Genomic DNA, 17,504 nt, shown 5'->3' with positions numbered 1-17,504 from the left:
CGTCCCCTTGGGTAAGGGGCACCCCCCCCCAAGGGGGGCATTGAACTGTTGGCCATTTCTGCCCCCCTTGGGGGCAGATGGGCCTATTTGTTTTAGGCCCATCTGCCCCCAAGGGGGGCAGAATCCACTTAGACACCAGGGATAGTGTGGGTGTGTGGTTTGTTTTTTGTTTGGGCGTGGGCCCTTGGGCAAAGGTCGCTCCCCCTGGGGACACACTACTAAAGGTATTTTCTGCCCTCCTTGGGGCACATAGGCCTATTTGTTAGTAGGCCCATCTGCCCCTATGGCAGAATCCACTTAGGCAACAATTTCTAAATGCTTGATGGTGGGATGTTTGTCAACTGATGAAGTATTTCCATTTGTGATAATTTTTTTCCTCCTTTTTGTTCTAGTTCAAAGCTTTTGCTTTCTTTGCTGTGGCTCCTTGCGGTCTTGGCGGTGGTTGACCTGTGGTTTGCATAGTTGCATGTTTTAGGTAAGTAAAAACAATTTACTCCAAAGGTGTATTGTTGCCATGCATGAATGACATGTTTGTAGGTGGTGTACTAAATGCAGGTTTGTGTGAAATTGTCCTTAGATTTGTGCACAATGGTAATTGTGTTGTCTTATTTCTAATTTGCTTTTCTTTCTTTTTTTTTGTGGGATATCATTGGTGATTGCTGTGTCTGTGCAGAGTAGTTGCTGGTGATTCAAGCTTTTACAGGCAAGTGAGCGGTATAGTTTTTGAGTTTATAACTCTTACTAATAAAGCTACACTTTGTTACTTATCTTACACAGTGCTGGTTGTTGGTGGTGCATTTGTCCAGTTAATTTTCGTAGGAAGATCATGGCTAGCCGCAGGATGACTGCTCAGCAGGTGGTTGGTATGCTTTTTGAGTCATTGTCTGATCATGATTATGAGACGGACTCTGCATCTGAGGCAGAGGAGGAAGTGAGGGATTCTGGCAGTGAAGTTTCTGTCGGAGAGGAATCTTCTGATGAGGAAGCCACACTCAGTGCAGATGAAGGGCCTGTTTCAGAGGAGGACACTGATGTGCCATTAGTGCAGCAACCTGGGGCTGGAAGGTTTCCCGTTAGAAGACCTGAACTCTGGGTTGCCCCAAACATGGAGCAGCCAGAGTTGCCTGCCTTTACTGGTCTCCCGGGGTGTAGAGTCAATACTGAGAACTTTTTGCCTGTCAATTTCTTTGAGTTATTTGTGGATGATGTGTTTTGGGAGGAGATTGTTGAGCAGACTAATTTGTATGCGGAGCAGTATTCGAGGGACAACGCTGATAGGCTTAGGCCTCACTCTAAAGCTGCCCAGTGGATTCCCACAAATTTGGAGGAGTTGAAAAGGTTTTTAGGTTTGACTCTTTTGATGGGGTTGATAAGGAAGCAGTCACTGGCTTCTTATTGGTCTACTAGTCCCTTGATGGCAAAAGCTAAATTTCCTGCAACAATGAGTCGTAATCGGTATTTGCTTCTTCTTAGGATGCTGCATTTTATTGACAATGCATTAGCCTTGCCATGAGATCACCCTGATTCTGACCGTCTTTTTAAGATTAGGCATGTCCTTGATCATTTTGTAGATCGGTTTTCAGAGGTCTATGTTCCAGGCAAAGAAATAGCTGTGGACGATTCTTTGGTCCTCTTCAAGGGTCGTTTAGTTTTTAGGCAGTACATTCCTAGCAAGAGGGCACGATGTGGAATTAAATTGTATATGCTGTCTGAAAGTAGTACAGGATATGTGTATAATTTCCGTGTTTACACTGGTAGGGATTCCAGTATTGACCCCCCTGGTTGTCCTCCCACTTTTGGAGTTACTGAGAAAATTGTGTGGGAACTTGGTAGACGACTGTTCAACAAAGGTCACCATTTGTATATAGATAACTTTTACACTGGAGTGCAGTTGTTCAAGGAATTGTTTAGAGTGGACACTGTTGCTTGTGGCACAATTTGTTGTAACCGGAAAGGCTATCCAAGGGAGCTTGTCTGTAAAAAACTTCAGAGGGGACAGTGCAGTGCCTTGCCGAATGATGAGCTGCTAGCTTTGAAGTTTTCAGAGAGGAGGGATGTCTACATGCTAAGTACCATCCATGATGAGAGTACTTCCCCCGTGACTGTTTGGAGCCAGGTTGCTGAAGTGCGCAAACCTGTGTGCATTTTAGATTATAATAAGCACATGGGAGGTGTAGATGGAGTTGATCAAAGGTTGGAACCTTATACTGCTATTCGTAAGTCTTACGTTTGGTATAAGAAGTTAGCAATTCACCTCTTCCACTTAGCAACTTTTAATGCATTTATTGTGTTTAAGGATAGGTCTCCAGAGTCAAAGATGACCTTTGTGAAATTTCAGGAGTCAGTGATAGAGAGCCTTATTGTGGTGGAACAGGCCAGAGTTCCTAGAGAAGCAGTGGTGGAGGATGTGGCTAGATTTAAAGATTGCCACTTTGCTGAGCACCTTCCTCCCACACTCAAAAAAGACTTTCCAGCTAAGAAATGTAGAGTGTGTTTTCGAAGAGGTATCCGGAGGGAGACTTGAATGTACTGCCCAGATTGTCCTTCAAAGCCTGAGCTGTGTGTGGGTGGTTGTTTTAAGAATTACCACACCCAGAAGAATTACTGGGAACAACCATGAGCGTAAACTCATGTCTGTTTTGTATTTTCATGTGTTCGGTTTCATGGTTAGCATTTCTGTCATGTACTTAGTTAGAGCTTTTGTGTTTGTAGTTTTGTAATTATTTCTAATTAGTTAGGGGTTTCTTTGTTTAAAAAAATAAATAAAAAAGTGATGCTATTGTGTGTGGAGTGGGGCTTGGCTGAGGGTGTACATAGTGTACATATTGACTTGCTGTTGGCTACTGCAACACACTGCCAGGCAAACACCAGTCCACACACTCCCATCAGCTGGTGTGATTGTTGTATCAGGCATGTGGGCGTATGTAAGTGATGGACCCTTGAGTGGCGCTGTCTGTCAATGCGAGTGTTGTAATGTGCTGGGCCTGTGGCTGGCGGCGTGAATGGTCTTGTGAATGTCATGTATGAAAGGTGTGTGAATGGACTGTGAAGCGGTTGGTGCCTTGCCGCGGCTTTACAGCTCACGAGCTGTGAGTCATTGGTTCAGTTTTTTGGCCTTTCAGTTTTTAACAGTGCATTTCATTTTTGTGAAATCTCTTGTTAATAAAATTTGATCCACTGAACCATCACTCACCCTCCTGCAAAATCCAACCAGTATGTGTGGTAAAAATTACAAAACCTGCTCCGCTGTAATCAGGCGTCGCAGCACACCTGTGACACGCTAGGTGCTTCGGGTGGGACCCCGATGATGAAGCATGCCACCAACTTGGTTGGTGGGTGAGGGGTCTTTTTCACATAACCTAAGTGCGTTTATTTTCACAATTTTAGTGTTTGGCACATCACAGACGTATGTGGACACATCAAAATGATATATTACAAAACTACCTGTGTTTGGGGGGGAGGGGCACCTATGTTTTTGGTCCTGGGTGCGGCCTTCATCTAGGGAAACCTACCAAACCCAGACGTTTTTTAAAACTAGACACCCCAAGGAGTCCAGGGAGGTGTGGCTTGCGTGGATCCTCCAACATTTTCTTACCCAGACTCCTCTGCAAACCTCAAAATTGTCTTTAAAAAGCATATTTCCCTGACTTTCGTTTGTACGATCACCGCTCTAGCACAAAATTCCTACTCCCCAGCGTTCCCCTCAGTCTCCCAAGTAAAATGACACCTCACTTGTGTGGGTCCCCAAAGCAGAGGCAAAAAACACCTCTGTTTTCTGTCAAAAAATGTGATGTGTCCATGTTGTGTTTTGGGGCATTTCCTGTTGCGGGCGCTAGGCCTACCCACACAAGTGAGGTATAATTTTTATCAGGAGACTTGGGGGAACGCTGGGTGGAAGGAAATTTGTGGCTCCTCTCAGATTCCAGAACTTTTTGTCACCAAAATGTGAGGAAAATGTGTTTTATTAGCCACATTTTGAGGTTTGCAAAGGATTCTGGGTAACAGAACCTGGTGAGAGCCCCACAAGTCACCCCATCTTGGATTCCCCTAGGTCTCTAGTTTTCAAAAATGCACAGGTTTGGTAGGTTTCCCTAGGTGCCGGCTGAGCTAGAGGCCAAAATCTACAGGTAGGCACTTTGCAAAAAACACCTCTGTTGTCTGTAAAAAATTGGATGTGTCCACGTTGTGTTTTGGGGCATTTCCTGTCGCAGGCGCTAGGCCTACCCACACAAGTGAGGTATAATTTTTATCGGGAGACTTGGAGGAACATAGATTAGCAAAACAAGTGTTATTGCCCCTTGTATTTCTCTACATTGTTTCCTTCCAAATATAAGAGAGTGTGTAAAAAAGACGTCTATTTGAGAAATGCCCTGTAATTCACATGCTAGTATGGGCACCCCGGAATTCAGAGATGTGCAAATAACCACTGCTCCTCAACACCTTATCTTGTGCTCAGTTTGGAAATACAAAGGTTTTCTTGATAGCTATTTTTTTACTCTTTATATTTCAGTAAATGAATTGCTGTATACCCGGTATAGAATGAAAACCCACTGCAGGGTGCAGCTCATTTATTGGCTCTGGGTACCTAGAGTTCTTGATGAACCTAGAAGCCCTATATATCCCCGCAACCAGAAGAGTCCAGCAGACGTAACGGTATACTGCTTTCAAAAATCTGACATTGCAGGAAAAAGTTACAGAGTAAAACGCAGAGAAAAATTGCAGTTTTTTTCACCTCAATTTCAATATTTTTTTTTTCAGTTGTTATTTTCTGTAGGAAACCCTTGTAGGATCTCCCCCTTGCTCAATTCAGAATTTTGTCTACTTTTCAGAAATGTTTCGGTTTCTGGGATCCAGCATTGGTTTCACGCCCATTTCTGTCACTGACTGGAAGGAGGCTGAAAGCACAAAAAATCGTAACAATGGGGTAGTCCCAGTAAAATGCCAACATTGTGTTGAAAAATTGGGTTTTCTGATTCAAGTCTGCCTGTTCCTGAAAGCTGGGAAACTGGTGATTTTAGCATCGCAAACCCTTTGTTGATGTCATTTTCAGGGAAAACACCACAAGCCTTCTTCTGCAGCCCCTTTTTCCCATTTTTTTTGAAAATCTAAATTTTCACTGTATTTTGGCTAATTTTTTTGGCCTCCTTCTGGGGAACCCACAAGGTCTGGGTACCTCTAGAATCCCTAGGATGTTGGAAAAAATACACCATGATCAATTCTTTAAGAGGTTTGATTCCATGTTTGGAGGCAAAACTAAATATGATCTCAGTGCTGCTTGCAAGGCCATTGCTGAAGCCCGTCGCAATGGGCCCCATCTAAGAGTAGCGTCAAATAAGACGCCTAAATAAAGGAAAATGAAAAAGTGCTAAGTCTTTTGTTATTGACAGTAAAAGATGTAAATTTCTTCTTATGTGATCCATATACCATAATGTGTATTTTGGTCTGATTTACTGTCAGACCTAAATTTGCCATAAAAATAGAGAACTATGCAACCGGAGGCCAACTGAAGTCCTGTGAAGGAGGTCTGCATAATTGGAATAAAGCAGTGTCAATAACTGGACTTGCACCCACACAGGGCAGATCAATATTTTGGCTAAACATGTGTTTTTCCAGGCTATTTATGATGAGGGTGGATAAAAAGGTGCCAGGACGCACTCCTAACGCACTTAATTTAAATGACTCTATTTAATTTAAATACCTGCATAATCTCTCCATCAGGACTATGGGCCTTCTTACGACTTTGGTGGTCAAATTATCCGACCGCCAAAGCTGCAGGGAGGAAGCTGCTGTTTTACCATCGACCTCCCCTCCAGTGGTATTATGATGTTTCCACCAGGTTGACCAGTGGAAACATTGTATTATGATGTTTCCGTTGGTCAGACCGGTAGAAACAGTGCTACGGCATTGGCCTCGGCGCACTGTCTGCATTGCAGACAGTGTGCATTCCAAGGGTGCTGGCAGGGAGGCCCTGTCACTGCCCATGCCGTGGGCATGGGCACTGCACGGGCCCACCTGTGGCCCCCCAGCACTGTCTTTCCACCTGTTTTTTCATGGCAGGGACCCCACCATGTCCCTGGCATTAAGAGGACTCGTAATCAGTACAGTGATGCTGAACTCAATGCTGCTGTGGCTGACCATGACTCTGACCGCTGTCACCCTTCCGGGATCCATGATCCTGGTGTTGGTGGCAGTCTATTGGTGGTCGAACCACCAGGATTGTAATCTGGCAGTCAGACCGGTAGGAGTGCAGCACAAGCCACCACAGAGCCCCCCCCTCAGGAAACACCAGCACAGCACCCACCCAGTGGGCCCATCCCTCTGTCCCTAGGACACGTCAAGCAGCAGTGTGTCCACCACTACAGGGAACCCAGCCAAACCCACCACCCTAAGAAAATCAGGGACCTTGTGGCAGTGGCAGTGGGTACACGGTTCAGGGAACAGAGGCACAGGAAAACAGGGGAACTGGGAGGACTGCTGTGAGACAGAGGAAGGACAGGCCCAGGGAACCCACTCTCCACGAGGCCCTCTCCAACATCATAGGAGCGTACCATCATTCTCAGGAGACAATGGCAACGGTACTGGCCAACTTTCAGGAGACCCAGCGGCTGCAGGAGGAACACTATCTGGGGATCAGGGAGAAACTCAAGTCCATCAACACCACCCTGGTCACCAATGTAGGGGTGCTGCAGGACCTTGTCAACACCAGGAGGGACACTGTGGCACAACAAGGGGCCCCTGACACTAGCCTGGATGATGAACAGCCCACCACCTCCACCGGCGCTAGTGGACAGGAGGTACCGCCACAGGACTACGACACCAGCACCCCACCCCCTGCAGATGGAGAGCCACCCCGCAAACAGTCCCTGAGAGCCTGGAACAAGACCAAGAACATTGCCAAGACCCCCGCCAGGAAATGAGACCCACCTGAATGTCATCCTTCTGTCCCACTTTGTCACCTTGTCCATCCTTAAACAGCCCTAGCTCCACTTCCTATGCCCCTTTGAACAATGCACCTGTGAAACAAACAGACTGGACTCTGCCATGGACATTCCTCCACCATCACCCCTGACCATTTTACAACCCCCTCCACTTATTTGCACAAAAATAAACACACATCAATCACAAAACAATCTGGAGTCAGTCTGTGCTTTCACAAATGTGTATTTACAATAACTATGGAATATAGCAATGTCAATTTTATTGTCAACATACCGATGTAACACAGCTCTAGTCCATGAGGAAATATAGCAGAGGTCACACAGTGGGACCCACATCTGTGAAATGGAAAGGCAAAGTGACAAGTTAGGGTCCATACCCTGGGTGAAAGTGACAGACTTATGATAGTTCAAACAATAGTATGAGATGTGTGAGGCAGTGATATCTTCTTACCTGTGTCTCACTGGAAGTATTGCTTGATAATGTTTCTGTTGTCGATATCCTCTTCTTCTGCTTCCTCTTCTTCACTGTCCACAGGCTCCACAGCTGCCACAAGACCTCCAGCTGGACCATCCTACTGCAGAAAAGGCACCTGGCGTCGCAAAGCCAGGTTGCGCAGCATACAGCAGGCCACGATGGTCTGGCACACCTTCTTTGGTGAGTAGTAGAGAGAACCACCTGTCATATGGAGGCACCGGAACCTGGCCTTCAGGAGGCCTAAGGTTCTTTCTATAATCCTCCTAGTTCACCCATGCGCCTCATTGAAGCATTCCTCTGCCCTTGTCCTGGGATTTCTCACTGGGGTCAGTAGCCATGATAGGTTGGCGTACCCAGAGTCACCTGCAAATGTCGAGGGACAACTGTTAGACACACACTAACCCGTAGGGACAACCCCAGACCCAGACAACTATTCACAGGGTATAGGCTCCCTGTCCTCACCTATTAGCCACACACGGTGCCTCTGGAGTTGCCACATAACATAAGCTATGCTGCTATTCCTCAGAATGTAAGCGTCATGCACTGAGCCAGGAGACTTGGCATTCACATAGGAGATGTACTGGTCGGCCAAACACACCATCTGCACATTAATTGAATGGTAGCTCTTCCTGTTTCTGTACACCTGTTCACTCCTGCAGGGGATAACAAGGCCACATGTGTCCCATTAATGGCACCTATGCTGTTGGGGATATGTCCCAGGGCATAGAAGTCACCTTTCACTGTAGGCAAATCCTCCACCTGAGGGAAAACGATGTAGCTGCGCATGTGTTTCAGCAGGGCAGACAACACTCTGGACAGCACGTTGGAGAACATTGGCTGGGACATCCCTGATGCAATGGCCACTGTTGTTTGAAAAGACCCACTTGCCAGGAAATGGAGTACTGACAGGACCTGCACTAGAGGGTGGATCTCTCTGGGATGGCAGATAGCTGACATCAGGTCTGGCTCCAACTGGGCACACAGTTCATGGATTGTTGCATGATCAAGACTGTAGGTGACTATTACGTGTCTCTCTTCCATTGTCGACAGGTCCATCAGCGGTCTGTACACCGGAGGATGCCGCCATCTCATCACCTGCCCCAGCGGACGTGCCCTATGGACGAGAACAGCGAGCAGAGAGTCAGCCAATACTGAGGTATCACAAATTGTCATTAGCACACATTTATTAATCCGCAATGTGCCTGTTACTGTGTGTATGCAAGGCCTACAAAGGGGTGACACAGTTATTATTCTTGTCATGTGGCCCCCTGAAATGGTGGCTGCCTGACCTGTAAGGTGGGCCAAAGGGATATGAGGTAACTGCGCTGGCGTTCTACACCGTTGCGGTAGGCGGTTGAAGACTGCGGCGCAATCCTGCATTGGTTAACATTAGACCCTATGGGTCCGAGGATCCAATGACGATGTACGCCGGGGGTGACGGTACGCACCGCCGTGGACGTGACCGCCATTTTGTCTCTGCTCACTCACTTGATACCTGACCTTCAACAGGAGAGGACCTACACTGCAAGTGCTGCTGTGACCTCAGTCTGGAATCGATGACGGCTCATGTGTCTGGGGAAAGGGCCCCTGCCTTTACTTCGGAGGAGTTGGAGAAGTTAGTGGATGGGGTCCTCCCCCAGTACACGCTACTCTACGGTCCTCCAGGCAAACAGGTGAGTACACTGTGAGCATGCTGCATGGGCAATGACTGTTGAGAGTGGTGTGGATGGAAGCTACATGGGGCGGGGACTGAAGCCTGCATGTGCGGATGGTGGGTGCATGTGAGTCAGGGCAAGGGTGGGAACGTGGGCCAATGACTATGACGGTCTGGACGGTGAAAGATTTACCTTTTCCCTTGTACTATTCCTCTAGGTCAGCACCCACCGGAATAAGGATATTTGGCGTGCCATCGCCAAGGAAGTCTGGACCCTGGGGGTCCACCAGAGACAGAGCACCCACTCCCGGAAAAGATGGGAGGACATTCACAGCTGGAGCAAGAAGACGGCGGAGGCCCAGCTGGGGATGGCTTCCCAATGTGGGAGGGGTGCCCTTCGTACCATGACCCCCCTGATGATCCGGATCCTAGCGGTGGCATATCCAGAGTTGGATGGGTGCTTGAGGGCATCACAGCAGTGACAAGGGGGTGAGTAGACTCTCATTCAGCTGACTCTGCGTACATTACGAGGTGTCTGTGTGGGGGAAGTGGGCAGTGGGTTCCCCTAGGCCAGGGCGAAGTTTGTAGGCAAGGTCCCTTGTGAGGCAGGCTATGTGGCACCCCAACCCCACCAGTGGTAACAGCCATCTACACTAGTCAGGCTCCTGTGACTTCCATGTGTGCAGCTTCCATGGCCTTGAGAATAATCCAGGAACTGTTAGTGCATGGCGTAGTGCTGAGGTCTACAGTGGTTGTAGTGTCCGCCAACGGTAGTGGTAGTGCATGCACTGAACATGTCTTTCTTATGTCTCCCCCCCTTTTTGTGGTCTCACTGTTCTTGTGTGCAATAGCATCATCTGGAAGAGGAGCAGTGGCACTGGAGCAGGAGGGAGCTGCATCCCACTTGGCCCTGGAGGGTGAGACAACGGAGTCTGAAGCCACCAGTGGGACAGAGGGCGAGGGGAGCTCCACGGCGGGGACAGGAGGTGACAGCAGCAACAGCAACTCCTCCTCTGATGGGAGCTTCCTTGCGGTGGCGGGCCCCTCTGTGCCACCCGCATCCACAGGTACAGCCGCCACCCCCCTACGAGCACCGCCCTCCCAGCAGCCCCTTCAGCGTGTGTCCCGTGCCCGCTCACCCAGGAGGGTGGGCATTTCCTTCGCCCCAGGAACCCCAGGCCCAGCCCCAGTCAGCCCTGCTGCCCTCAGTGAGGAGGCTATTGACCTCCTGGGATCCCTCACTGTTGGGCAGTCTACCATTATGAATGCTATCCAGGGTGTTGAGAGGCATTTGCAACAAACAAATGCATACCTGGAGGGCATTCATTCTGGCCAGGCAGCCCAACAGAGAGCATTTCAGGCTCTGGCCTCAGCACTGATGGCAGCCATTGTCCCTGTGTCCAGCCTCCCCCCTCCAACCTCCTCTACCCAGACCCAATCCCCTGTACCTCAGCCTATCCCAAGCACACCATCAGACCAGCATGCACAGACATCAACACACAAAAGTGGCTCAGGCAAACATAACCACCACACATCCCACAGGCACTCACACAAGCATCATACCCATGCAGACATACCAACATCCACTGCCTCTACTGTGTCCCCCTCCTCCACGTCTCCCTCCTCCCTCCCAGTCTTGTCTCCACTCACACGTGCATCCATACATCTTCAGCAACTACCTCCATCACTAGCATGCCCATCACCACACACCGCTCACGTGCACTCACCACCCCACTACCATTCACAAATGCCCTGTGTCCTCTCCCAGTGTGTCGGTGAGCCCTCCTCCCAAAGTACACAAACGCAGGCACACACCCACCCAACAGCCATCCACCTCACAACAGCCTCCAGCCCGTGCACCTTCACCCAAATTCAGCTGACGTACACCTCCTACAACCACTACCTCTTCCTCCACTCCCAAACCCCCTCCATCTACCCAGTGTGTCTAAAAAACTTTTCCTGGCTAATATTGACCTCTTCCCTACACCTCCCCCCCCGCCCGTCGCCTAGGGCCAGGCTTTCCAGGTCCCAACCCAGCACCACAGCTACCACATCACCAGGCACAGTGGTGCCAGCAACTGCGGGCTATTGGAGTGCGCCAACCATCAGGGCTGCTAGTGTGCCTCGGAGCGAGGGCAAGGACATTCCGCCACCTGCAAAACTTAAAAAGTTGCCCACATCCCAGAGGGAGAAGCCGAAAACACCTGCCACCAAGGGCTTAGGGAAACCGAAAGGGGATAGTGGCAAGACAGCAGCGCCACCATCCAAAGTGGGGAAGGGCCAGAAAGTGAAGGGCAGGTCAGGAGAGGGCATGGTGGCACTGAGTGAGGGACCAGTGTCACACCTTCTGTCCACGTCGACGCCAACCTGTACGGCAGAGAAGACCGCCACCTGCACCGCCATCTGCACCGCCACAGAGCCCGCCACCAGCACCGCTGTCATTGAGCCCGCCACCAGCACCGCAGTCACTGACCCAGCCTCCGGCACCGCTGCCACAGAGCCCGCCGCAAGCACCGCTGCCACAGAGACCGCCGCAAGCACCGCTGCCACAGAGCCCGCCACAAGCACTGACACAGCCGCAAGCGCCACAAGCACCGCCAGCAGCCCCGTGACATCCTGAGCCAGTGGCACCACCGCAGACATGGCTGCCATCCCCAGTGGTCAGTCGTCCGAGGCTGGTGGTGAGTTCCAGGAGCCTGGGCAGCTTCAATGATGCATCACTTTCAGTGGAGAAAGACATCCACTACCTCTGTCCTTGGCAGGATGAACAACCTGGGCACAAAGCCTCCTCCAGAACAAGTGGAGAAAGACATCCACTACCTCTGTCCTTGGCAGGATGAAGCACTCTGGGCACCATGCCCCCTCCAGAACCAGTGGAGAAAGACATCCACTACCTCTGTCCTTGGCAGGATGAAGCACTCTGGGCACAAATCCCCCTCCAGAACCAGTGGAGAAAGACATCCACTAGAAAGACTGTGGCTTTGCACTCCCCAGGATAAAGCAGTGGGCAAACCACCAACTGGAAAGACTTGAGAGACTGTGGCTTTGCACTCCCCAGGATAAAGCAGTGGGCAAACCACCCACTGGAAAGACTTGAGAGACTGTGGCTTTGCACTCCCCAGGATAAAGCAGTGGGCAAACCACCCACTGGAAAGACTTCAGAGACTGTGGCTTTGCACTCCTCAGGATACAGCAGTGGGCATGGAGCCCCCGCGTGGAGCAGTGGCGTTGTGCGTTCATCAGGCTGAGGTGCTCCCCCTCCACCTGAGGTGCCTGTTTATTTTCCATCTGATGCCCCTCCAGTGTTCTCTCTGTTTGGAGTCAGGTATCGAGTGTGGGCCTCGCCCATGCATTTTGGGGCCAGTGGTCCACGGGCAATGATTGGTGCACTATCCGGACTTGTGTAGTTGGTGTACATAATTGTATATACTGTATTTAGAGTTTTGACAACTGGATTTTTCTTGATTACAATCGTTCAAATCAATTCCTTTTGTCCTTGTGTTATTGAAGGGGGGGTGGGGGGTGTATATGTAATGTTGCAGCATGTATTTGTGTGTATGGTGTTGTGGATGAGGGTGGCGGTAGGGGGTGTTGTGTGTTGCGTGTGTGTGTGTGTCACTCTCTTTTCCCTCCCCCTCCCCCTCCCCTCCCCTGTGTTGTAGGTGCAGTACTCACCGTGGTCGTCGCCGCCGTCTCTGGAGCTCCTGATAGAGGAGCAGGAAGACCATCGCTGGCAGGATCTGAAGTTCTGGCTCCATGGCGTCCTGGTTCCTCGTGGGGTGTGGAGAGGTGAGTGATTTCCCCTTCTGTGTACTGTTTCCGCCGTGTTTTTGATTGCGTTGGTTCCGCACCAGAAAAGGTGGTGGATTGGCATCTTGTGATAGGGTGGGCTGTACATTGTCTTCCGCCTGTCTGTTGGCCATTACCGCTGCGCTGTTTGTTTGTACCGCCGTGGCGGTCGGAGTGTTAAAGTGGCTGTCTATGTTGGCGGTTTCCGCCGTGGTCATAATCCCATTTTCTTTTCCGCCGGCCTGTTGGCGGTATTACCACTGCTTTAACACCGACCGCCAGGGTTTTAATGAGGGCCATAGTGTCAGGATCTCAAGGAATGGTTTTTAAGGCGGTCAGAAGAATATTGTGTGCCTTTTTACAGTGAGAGTGAAACCATCTAGCAAATTTATTTTTATGTGACCTAGAGTGAATAGTTTGAAGACTACTAACAGCATGATTCCTACACCATCTCCATCTAAACATTATAAAACGTGTTTTTTGTCACCAATGAGTTCGGTAAAGGATCTATCCTTATTGACACAGTCTCACCTCAACAGCACACCCTTATTTTTTGTGAAGGCTAGAGGCTGCGAGTTGAATCGCGTCTGCAACTTAATAGAAAAACAGCATAAAGTAATTGAGGTCAACACGGATATGTGCAAGAAAGAGTCAAGGGTGAAATAAAAAGTGAAGCTTCAATAGAAGCAGGCAGATTAATAGCATCCCCATAAGGACTGTAAAAAAAATGTGTAAGAGCATCATCCTCTGGGTCTGTTAGACCACCATTGTGAATAAGTGACAGCGGCGAATATTAAAATCTCTCATGCATACAAAAAATAGAGGACCGCTATGGTTATTAATAAAGGACTCAAGTTCCCCATTTAGGGACTTATGAATAGCAGTGTTATTTAGATTACAATTTTTGCTATAAAAACTAATTAATAGAAACATCCTTGGGCTACTGCATATCAAATGTAATTGAAAATGAGAAGACAGAAAATCAGACCAGACTACCCTACCTGGGAATGAAAGAGTTACTAAAGTGGTCAACCTCATTTTGCTAGCAGGAATCGCAGGACTGAAATAAGATGTGAAACCATCTATGTGTTCACAGATGTAGCCCAAGTGTCTTGACAAAACAAAATGTTGTAACCTTTGATAAAAGTCGGCCATTCTGGATTAGTTAGTTTAGCAGCAACTCTGCAATATTCATTCATGCAATAAGTCCAAAAGGTGGAGTTTTTGGCCTATAAGCTATCGTTGTATTGGTAGTGTAGTCCCTATTTCCGGCATTAGAATCTAGTAATTTAAGTTAGGGTAGGGGGTTATTTAGATGGGCTATCCCTCACAATGGTACTAATGGTTCGTCAAGCATTACTTCTCTGTCAATCTAGGGAATCTGGTTGGGAAAAGGCAGCACATTTGTACGAGACTGTGATGGAGAATGTTGTAGAAAAAGGTAACTCCCTATCCAGGTGTTCTTGGGAAGGGGTAATCAGTGGATACACATTCGGGCTACAACAATACCCTAATGCTAATGCCTTGATCCTGCTATTGACATAAGAGGAATGCTTGACCTTAAACAAACATGTTGCAAACAACAAATTCATTTTTAGAACAGTCACTAGTGCCAGGTTTAGACCTCTTCCCCGCCCACAAAATTCTCTGCACCATATTGATCATATCATGTAGCTGACCATATCCACCTGACTTTCCATTGAGTCAATTAACTACCTTATTAACAAGTTGATAATGCCCCGCCCGATTGGTGTGACCCCTTAAGTACTGTAGTACAGGTTGTAGCTTCTGGTGGGACATGAAGGGTGGAAACGTTCTCTGCTAGAGCTGCTTGGCAGGTGGTAGTGGAAACATGATCAGGGCTTTTGCTACTATCAGATTTAGTTCAGCAAGAAATGTTGCCAAGTGAGGATGTGTCAGGGCTTGCGGCTGCTTAATGGCACAATTATCAATATTGCCAAGTGCCAAATCCCTTAGAGTTGAGTTGAACCCCAAATGAAACCTTCCAGGGAGCCCCAGCGGATAAAGATTGAACCCATAAAAGTAGTAAGCCAGGTGTCCAACAGAATAAACTTGGTGTATAAATCTTTACCCAAATTACCAGCTTTTTTATTAACAGCTGTATCTAAACCAACACTCATTGGTCATTTAGGGGTGGATTTCCCTAACCGTGCTGGGGGCGTTTCAATTATTTATTCTTTTTAACTGGTGGAGGAAAACACAAAGAAGTATTACCAAGTTTAGAGCCAGCACTGCCCAAAGCGTCAGAGGTTTATGGTAAGTCACAGACACAAGAATTAGTCTCTCTTTCCAGACACAGAACAAAGTAAGGCACTATCAGCTTTTAGACTGCATTCCCCAGCCCACCCGCAGTGACTGATCTTTCAGGTGAGCTCAAACGTTCCTCGACCAAATCAATGTCCTGATCAGTAGCCCCCATAGCATTTGTAAGGTAGCTTAGTTGCTATAGAGTTAGCAAGGAGGAGGTCCTTATTGTTAGTCACAGATTTCCTATTTATCATCTTGGAACTTTCCAGTCACCAGGACTTAATGCCACGAGGGGTTGGAAGCCCAGCCTTTTCCGGGCTTTGATGGGCATTGGGCACACAGGGGGCGTGCTCATGATGAGGCGCTATATCTGAAGGAAAGTGTGAGCCACATGTGAAGAAAAGTGGGACCAATGCGTGAAGTAAATTGAAAGACGTGTGAAAAAAAGTTGTATTTGAAGGAAATATGGAGCCGTACGTGAAGGAAAAGTGGAAGTGTTAGTAGTATCTCAGTATTTCACGGATAAGCTATTAACACATGAAACAACCACAGCTGTGTTAAAAAAAACAGGCAGAGTTAGTTGTCATTGTTGACGTTTTTGGTTCAATTTACAGTGTGTGACCGCAGCTGAACCGAATTAGAAGACACACATGGCGTGGTTTAGCCACATTGTATTTTTAATTGAACTCATCTGTGGTCAATAGAACGCCCACTGATTACTGGCCCCCTAATTGATTTGACTTGTTTTTGCTTCAGAGGAGTTGCTTACTAATTCCGAGCGTTGTGGAGGTCATAGGCTCACAATAAATGATACGCATGGCAAAAGCGGGCTACCTAGAAAACCCTATGATTAAAAAAAATATGGCGACCCATTAAGAGGGACGTAAACCGAAACGTGAAGTTGAAACGGAAGTTAGATTTTTTTTTATTACCTTTTCTATTTAATGGTTTTTTTACTATGCATTTTTCTCATAGACACGTATCAATGAACCAAGGCTTTCAATGCTCAAATACCACAGAATGTGACGTTGAACTCAGTGGATGAGAAACCACGAGAATGTGGAAAAAAACGAAAAAAAATCAAAAACATTCATAGGAACTGGGGTACATTGATAAAAGAATCTGCGACTCCTGTCTCGACCTTGGGTACCCGTGGAGCTGCCCTTTCTGCCCGCTCACTCGGGGCAAGATAGTAGGGTGTAAACAAAATCAACATGGTTTAACAGAGTGGCTTTGATTTTTGTAGTTTATATTCTATGTTGTTTCCCTATCCCTCAGAATTTAGAAGAAGGATGATAAGGGGTAAGGGTGGGATAAGTTTTCAAACCTGTGATGTCATTGGGGTCAAACTGGATAATATGCCACATTGACTACAAAAAAGTGATGGTAGAATGCATATATTATTCTCAACCTCTAGTTGTTCCTAAAGCCGTATTCCAGCCTGTGGCGTTTTTTGTTCATGGCGCCACTCCATTCAGAATAAAACTACAAGCAAATAAGCTCAGATAGGAACAGTCCATCCTGAACTGTCAGGTCACACGCCCTCTTAACAGGAACACAAGCAACCCCAGATGACTGTCAGCCATATTGGGCTTCATCAGTGCGTGCGGCTTGAGTCCTTCTGCGCAGTAAGCTGCAGGAGCCACCCCTGGACATACCCATCACACATCAGCCATCACAATGAGAAAACAAAACAAAAAACATCAAGTGATGGATGGATTACATTAATTAATCTCAGCCACTTGTAATTACTCTGGGCTTCATTCCAAGCCAAAATCATTCTAGAGTTTCTCAATTTCCTGTTTAGAGGAAACCTGGCCATAGCTGATCAGTCCGGACAGCCCCTTGTGAGATGGGGACAAGACTGACTTGCATACGGCTGGGTCCTGTCTATAATGAGGAAGCCAAGCTAAACAAGCATTTGCAATGCTACGGGTCTCGCTTACGGTCGAGTTAGAGCTATTAGAGTTGGAAATTCCTAACTGGACTTCACTTGCCACATAAATTGAAAATGAAAAATAAAACAGTTGCAATAAGCAAGCCAATTCAAAGTGCCTCGGCCGCCATGAGGATGAGCGCGAAGGAGAGATACACAAGGAAAAAGAAGTTTGATCGCAGTCAAACATATCGGCAAAAGTGCAATTATCCATTGTTGGACTTTTTGCCTTACGCAGGGTCATCCCCAGTCTTTTTGCCTCCTTCCTCCTGGTTTTTCTGACGTCTCGCTGTTGGCTCTAGGACTCTGAGCACTTTATCACTGCTGACCAGTGCTAAAGTGAAGGTGCTCTCCCATCTAAAGTTGGTATGATTGGCTTATACCGAATTGGCATATTTAATTTACCTATAATTCCCTTGTACAGTGGTATCTCTATACCCATGG

This window comes from Pleurodeles waltl, chromosome 11 (genome assembly GCF_031143425.1).
Source record: "Pleurodeles waltl isolate 20211129_DDA chromosome 11, aPleWal1.hap1.20221129, whole genome shotgun sequence".
NCBI classification, from domain to species: domain Eukaryota; kingdom Metazoa; phylum Chordata; class Amphibia; order Caudata; family Salamandridae; genus Pleurodeles; species Pleurodeles waltl.
The sequence above is the reverse complement of the archived record's forward strand: the minus strand, read 5'-3'. Positions refer to the sequence as shown.